At 49.8% G+C, this 7443-nt stretch overlaps 1 long non-coding RNA gene across 2 annotated transcripts; it reads right to left on the minus strand.

Annotated features, from left to right (window-relative positions):
- Window positions 1–3991: 3991 nt before the first annotated feature.
- Window positions 3992–7116, minus strand: LOC142077206 (uncharacterized). 2 transcript variants are annotated; one of them, XR_012671620.1, is made up of 4 exons: window positions 6913–7116; window positions 6109–6161; window positions 5557–5617; window positions 3992–4506 (listed from the first exon to the last, which is right to left on the minus strand). It is a non-coding gene; the product is annotated as an uncharacterized LOC142077206 (long non-coding RNA). The 2 variants fall into 2 exon arrangements; XR_012671619.1 differs by lacking the exon at window positions 3992–4506 and having other exon boundaries at window positions 5221–5617.
- Between the last annotated feature and the right edge of the window lie 327 nt (window positions 7117–7443).

A 7443-nucleotide genomic window follows, 5' to 3' on the forward strand; every position in this document is an offset into this window, starting at 1 on the left:
AAAACCAAGGGGAAGCAGTTGGGGAAGAGGAGCAAAAATGGGACGGGAGGAATAAAATCAAGGTGGGGAAGAGATGGGGGGAATCCTTGAAACTAGGAGCAACACCAAAACCACAGGGGGGTCCCCAAAACCCCAGCGGGGGTCGCTGCCCCCTGAGGGAAACCAGAAAGCCAAAGAGAAGCAGTGGGATGGAGGAGTGGAAATGGGGCAGCGTGGAGTATGAAATCAAGGCGGGGAGGAAGTGGTCAGGGTCCCCCAAAACTGGGGGGGAGGGGGGGGCGGCAAAACCCCAGGGGTGTCCCCCAAAAACCTGGAGAGCATCACTGACCCATGGCGGGACCCCCAAAATTCAAGGGAAAGCAGCAGGAGGCAGGAGCAGGAATGGGGCAGTAGGGGGTAAAATCAAGGAGGAGGGGAGATGGAGGGGTCATCAAAACCTTGGGGATCAGGAGGGGATGCCAAAATCCAAGCAGAAGCAGTGGGAAGGACAAGTGGAAATGAGGTGGGGAGAATGAAATCCATGGGGAATCCCCCAAAATCTGGGGGGGCTCAACATACCCCAGGGGCCCCCAAAATGCCCCCATCAGGACCCAAACAGTCTAGGAGAGGGGGGGCCTTGAAACAGGCAACAGAGATTTAGGGGCCACTGGTGGGAAGGGGGGTATCCCTGGAAGTGAGGGGACCCCAAAATGGCCCTAGGGTGGCTCAAAATGGCGAGGGGAGAAGCTCCTGGGGAGGCCCTGAAACCGCTCCTGGGGGGCTGTAAAACCACCCAGGGCGTCCAAGCTTAGAGGGGAGCCCCAAACCTGGCAGGGGGCAGGGCTTAGACCCAGGAGGCGGGCTCTAGACCTGAAAGGGGTGTGGCTAAAGCCAGCCCCACTCCCAAAGCCAACTTGTGGGGAGGATCTCTGGGTCCTGTTTAGAGTTGAGGGGGTAAAAATCTTAGGCGGGGGAGGGACTGGGGGGTATGGGGGAAGGGTTGGAGGAACGCAGACATTCGGGGGGGATGAGTGTGGGTGGGGGAGCAGTACCTCTTGTAGTAGGTATCAGTGCGCCCACACGAGGTCCCAGATTTCCATACAACTTTCTGCCACTTCCAGCCCGGGCCCAGGGCGGGGCAGTCCTGCCAGCCCTCTGCCATGCTGCCCGGGGGAGCTACTGCGGAGGGGATGAGCAGCTCCCCCAAACCCCCCAAAACACCTACTCCCGCCCACCCAAAGCTACTGCGAGGGATGCAGGCAGCACCCGAAGCCACACCACCTGCCCGCAGGCCCGCCCCGAGCACCCCAAGCCACTCCCCACCTCGTAACCCCGCCCCAAACACCCAAAGTCACGCCCCGCCCCCTCACCCCAAGGACCCGTAGTCCCGCTCCACGCAGGTGGCGCTGAAGCCCTGCCCCCTTTCCCCACACCACGCCCCCAAACTCTGCCAGGCGCGCGGCCAGCGCGGCTCCTCCTCCCCACCAGTCCCCCACAAAATACTGCCCCTCCGCCACACCAACACCCCCCACTGCCCACACCCACATGGATTCCCCCAGCCGCCCCTCCCTCGCCCCGGTCACCCGTAAACTTCACCTCCCCCTCACTAACTACCCTCTCCCCCCACATCCACCCCCAAACTGCACCTTTCCCTCACAAACACCCCCCCCTCCACACTAACTGCCCCTTCCCTCACACACGTGGACCCTTAAACAGCCCCCTCGCTCCTCGGACACCCCCAAACTGTCCCTCCCTCACACGAACACCCTCCACAAACTGTCCCTGACCCACAAAAACACCCCGCCCAGGGGCCTGCATCCCGCCCCAGCCCCACTCCCCGGCCCCCCTAGGGCACGCAGCCCTCCCCCAGCCCCACTCCCCAGCCCCTCTAGGGCACACAGCCCTCACGCCCCCCCCAGCCCCACTCCCCAGATGCTCACAGCCCCTCCCCTGCCTGGAGCCCCCCAGTACCGCTCCCCGGGGCCTGCAGGACCGCCCCCACCCCATTGAAATACCCTCCGCAGCCAATCACTTCGTGGGGTGGGGAGCAAGCGAGCGGCTGTGCGGTGTTAAGCTACCTGCTGAGTTGAACCACAACCATCAGTTCCCCCTGCACCGATTTCAGTGAATGCAGTTTCTGAAGCTTTAAACTGAAGTTAAAGTGAGGCCCAGCAGCGGCCCCCCGGCCAACCTCCCCCCTAGTTTTACTACATGACATGATACGCTCTGGAATATGCCTTGGGTCAGGTGGGGTCAGCTGTCCCAGCTGCGTCCCCCCCCAAACCCTTGTGCACCCCCAGCCTGCTCGCTGGCAGGGCAGGGTGAGGAGCAGAACAACCCCGGTGCTGTGCAGGCGCTGCTCAGCAGGAACTAACGCAGCCCTGCGTCATCAACGCCCTTTGCAGCACAAACCCAAAACGCAGGAGGAGGGAGAGTGGGGTGGCAGTGGGGTGCAGGGGAAAGCCTCGCGTGGGAAAGGGAGGGGCAGACATGAGGAGGGGCATGCGTGGGGATGACCTACACCAGGGGGTCCAGCCGGGACAATCCACAGCAGGTAACTCACCTGGGACAACCCGCAACCGATAATCCGTTCCGGATAACTGACCCTCACTGGATAATCCACACCAGATAACCCCGAGCGATGCCCCTCAAACCGCTGGTATTTCACCCCAAATTGGGAGGTTTTTTGCTTTTCCATAGTATGAAAATTGGGCTTTTTTTCTTTTCCAAAATATTCAACTTGGAGGATTTTCGGCGCTTTTCCACAACATAAAAATTGGTGATTTTTGCTTTTGGTTTTGTGCATGAAAATGGGGGTTTTTCTGCTCTCTGGCTGCACAAATCCAGGTGGATTTGGCTTTCCTGGGAGCTCCAAATTGGGTATTCTTCCCTCAAATTGTGGTTTGTTTTTTGTTCACCCCCCCCCGCCCCACCCTTGCAGACCCTGAATCAGGGGTTTTGTGGTATTTTTATGCCACAGCGGCAGGTCCCGCTCTGTATGTGCACAGCCCCGCAGGGGAAAGTCCCCACTGGGGGAACTGGCCCCAAATCAGGATGGGAAAAGGCGGTAAAGGCGAAGGGGAAAGGGGCAGCTTTTGAAAGCGCTTTTATATCTTCAATAGAGAGGTATTTCCAGTGGGAGGGGGGAGGGGCAGCGGGTGGTGTCAATTTTTTACATCCTTTCTGTAAACAGGGTTTCTTTGCATGTTAAAAACCTTATCTATCACAGACATTTACATTTATGTGTCTATTTACACATACATATACATGTATTTAGGGAACATATTTGTTTCACTTTTCCTCCCCCCTATTTCCCACTTTCCCCCCCCTATTTCCCACTTACTACACGTAATACCTATTCAGACTATGAATCTGTTTAGACTCATGTATTTTGACACTTAAATATCTTTATAGACTTCTCTATTTACACTTACATATATTTACACCTGTGTCTTTATAGACTTAGATATCCATTTACACTTATACCTATTTAGACTTAGATATCTATTTACATTTATATATAACTTCTTATATTACATATATCTATTTAGACGTACTATGTAACAGGTTCTCTATTTCAATGCCTCACACATATATTTACAGTTTTTAAAAATTTTTTTAACACCCCCTGCTCCCCCCTCCATGAATTTTCAGGCATTTTTGGGCTGGACCCCCTTTTTTGGGGGGGACCCCCCCCATTCCCCACTCACCTGCTCCTCCACGGCATCATCACCCCTCGGGTGATGTTGAGGTGCCCCAAATGACATCATCACCCCCCCAGACCCCAAAACCCCCCCTTTTTATTCACCTCCCCAAAAAGGCACAAAACAAGGGAAACGGCCCCAACCGGCAGCTCGTTACTTTAATAATGCCATTTACGTATGTACACACGGACCCCCGCCAAAAAGGGGGGCTCTGCTAGAAAAATAAAGGAGGGGCGGCCCCCCCAAACGGTTGCAGACCCCCACAGTCCCTGTCCCGCAGGCTGGCAGCTGGCCCCTTACCCTCAGCACGTTTAACGACCGGCAGGCAAACCTGGGCCGGGGGTCTCTCCTGAGCACCACGGGACGCTTACAACGAGACATCTGAAAAACAAAAATCCCAAATGGTATTTCAGCATATTAAAAAAATAGCACCGAAGGCAGCAGAGGAATTCAGTCAGGATAAGGGATAGGGTAGTAGTTGAGCTAAAGGAGGATGCTAGGCAAACAGGACAGCTCGAAATACAACACGTCCTTTAAAAGCTAGAGCGATTCGAACGCTTAAAATCAGCGTTAAGACTAATTGACACGATTTTGAACGCGTTCTTAGCAGAGAAGTAAACACTCTCGCTGGTGTCGGAAAACGCCTCATCCCTTCCTTACAGCACCGCTGCAGGGAGATAACCCCGTGAGGCTGCAGGACAAGGGTGTACCGTAATCAACATCTACGCTCACGGATCCGCCGCCGCAGCTCCAGCCCTTGCGCTGCTGCTGCTGCTGCACATCTCGCTTGCTTGGTCGATAAAGTTGAAAGTGAAGTGTAAAACTTTGAAGAGTAAAATGAAAAAGAAATAACAAATCTCAGCAATTCATTTTATGCTAAAAAGGTGTGCATACGTTTATCTACATACAAGAAGACGACTTATACCATAAAAGTATTTGATTTTCCTTTTGCATTAATTTAAATTGCAGAGCTGTGAATTCATACCGTTAAATTATCTATCTCTACAATACACAGCTATCATTTGACTGGGGTTTTGCGTGTGTTATGTGACTAGGAAGGACGCCTGGCCAGCTGCGCCGAGACTGATGCTACCGAACTGCCGGGGAAACGCGCCATTGAAAGCGAGACAGAAATAAAGTACTTCAGAGCACTCGGTCAAAAGATTGGGAAAAAAACCCGTAACGTTCAGTTGCCTCTCTTTTTAAACATTTAGAGCAACTACCTAACTGCTTAAGTACACCTAATAAATTGTATGCTACAGCTATTTGGCAGTTACATTTTAAATGCAAGTTTGTAAATTATACAATTTTAACTTTTTTTTAAAGTTTCATTTATGATAGAAAACTATTTTTTATGATAGAAAAATCGGTGAGGCACAAAATCCCCCATATGGTTCTACTTTTGGGAACAAAAAAAAAACGAAACCCAAAGCAAATCCCCAGTGCTGCAATACATAAGGCTACCAAAAAGGACTGGCAGATTTGCTAATGCTTTTGGCTGTACTGAAGCATGCAGAGGAACACGTTTTCATGATCTCTCAACTGTTACAACTGGGAACCAATGACGCCATCAACTGTTGGAAGATGTGCTGTGTTTGGGTCTTTGGGAGGAAATTGACTGGGGGTTTTTTGTTTGGTTTGGTTTTTTGGTTTTTTTTTTGTTTTTGTTTTTAAAGAGAACAAAAAGTCTTGTTGCTGATGACTTCTACTGCCAAGTATATCATCTCTGAAGATCCACTCTGATGGGAAGTTCATAAAATGCACCTCCTTTGAATGAGAAATATTTCCATTTTGGAAAATCTCTTTCGAACTGAAGTCAAAAATTACACACTGTAGGTTAAGGAAAAAGGACATTATTGAAGCAATAACTCACCAAAACCACATCAGGACTCACTGTCACTAGTTACAAGGCCGCTAATGTTTCTTGGGAAAGCCTGGAAAACATGCAGAAGCGAAGCCAATTTGTCCTGATTTGTCCATGTCTCTTCTTTGACTTTGATTGCCTTAAGTACAGATACTAGTATGTCAGTAAAGTTTTCAATTACTACTATAAGATATTTTAAATACTTATTCACTGAAAAAGCATAAAGCTTTTATAATGAAAACAAAGTCTGTTTCTTCTGAATATCTGATCTCTTACAAACAGTTTCTTTCCTCTTCTGGTACAAAATTATTTTCACAGTATCATTTAATAGTAAGCGCACAAAAACAGAAGACCATGCTTTCAGGAATAGGAAATAAATGAGGGAAGTAAGCTTTGCATAGGCGTAACATGCTCCAGAACAGACCTTATTTTATTTTAGTATTTGTGTTAAAATATTTAATAAAAAACTATAGAAGGAGAATTGGCACATTCTTAATATTAACTTTAAAGTCCACACTACAAGTACCTTAGGAAAAATGTAGACATACATCATTGACGTACCTTGTATTTACAGACCACTATGGATCCCTTCCATATGCCTTGTACTTTCATGGCTGGATAAAAGTAGATATAGAAAAAAAAATTTAAAAGCAATGATGTGACACAAGAGAGACAGGAAATAATAAAAAAATAGGGTTAGACATCTGGATAAAAGTAGACATAGAAAGAAAAGAGAGGGACAGGCAGAAGAACAGAGGAATAGCAAAAAAGGACAGGAGGGATATAAAAAAAGCTGAAGGACAGGCAGCCAGAAAATGAAATACAGAAAAAAGCAGAGAGACAGCGAGCAGGACAGACTGGGGGAGAGATGGCTGCAGGGGGCGGGCAGGGAGAACGACAGAGAATGGGGGGGCTGGGGGAGAGGGACAGGGGCAAGGAACAGCACAGAGGGACAGAGACAGAAAAAGAGGATGGGAAGCAGGACAGAGAGATGCAGCACGAAAAAAAACAGGGACAGGGAGAAGGACAGAGAGGCGGAGAGACAAAAAGAGCAACAGGGACCAGGACCCCTGAGGGATAAAGAGAGGGACAGAGGGCTGGATGCAAGAATAGAGAGAAGAACAGGAGTACAGGTAAGTGGAAAAAATGACAGAGAGGGAAAGAGAGAGGGTCAGGGAGCCAGGCAGACAGATGGATAGGCAAAAAGAGAACAATGGAGGAATGAAGAACAGTGCAACAGACAGGAGGAGGCAGGGAAAGGCAGACATGGGTAGGGATCTGGGAGGGGTGGGGGATGCAGAGCGGGGCAGGGAGTTACTGGGACGCGGAAGAAGAGAGATGCACGCCCAAGGGTCCAGGACTCACCACAGCTCCCGCTCTTGGCGCCGCATGGAGAAATGTACAATTCGGATGCTTCTTTCTCCCTCACTCTCTCTCCCCCTTCCTCTTCTGTAGCTCCGGTTACTCAACTGTCATTCATCTGAGAGAGCACAGCTAGTATCTTACAGCTTTTTAAATGTGAGGGTTCATAGATACATAGCATTTCTCTCACTCACACACACACACAATACATGGACATACTGTACCTTTGGATACATGTACAGACCCTGCATTACACGTTAGCGATGTAGTCTGCTGAGGACTATTAATTGGGATCGTTCCTCACTCAAATCACAGAATCATTAAGGTTGGAAAAGACCTCTAAGATCATCAAGTCCAACCATCAACCCAACACCACCATGCCCACTACACCATGTCCCTAAGCACCTCATCTACATGTCTTTTAAATACTTCCAGGGTTGGTGACTCCACCACGTCCCTGGGCAGCCTGTTCCAATGCTTGACCACTCTTTCAGTAAAGAAATTTTTCCTAATGTCCAACCTAAACCTCCCCTG

Source organism: Calonectris borealis, unplaced genomic scaffold, assembly GCF_964195595.1.
Source record: "Calonectris borealis unplaced genomic scaffold, bCalBor7.hap1.2 HAP1_SCAFFOLD_174, whole genome shotgun sequence".
NCBI classification, from domain to species: domain Eukaryota; kingdom Metazoa; phylum Chordata; class Aves; order Procellariiformes; family Procellariidae; genus Calonectris; species Calonectris borealis.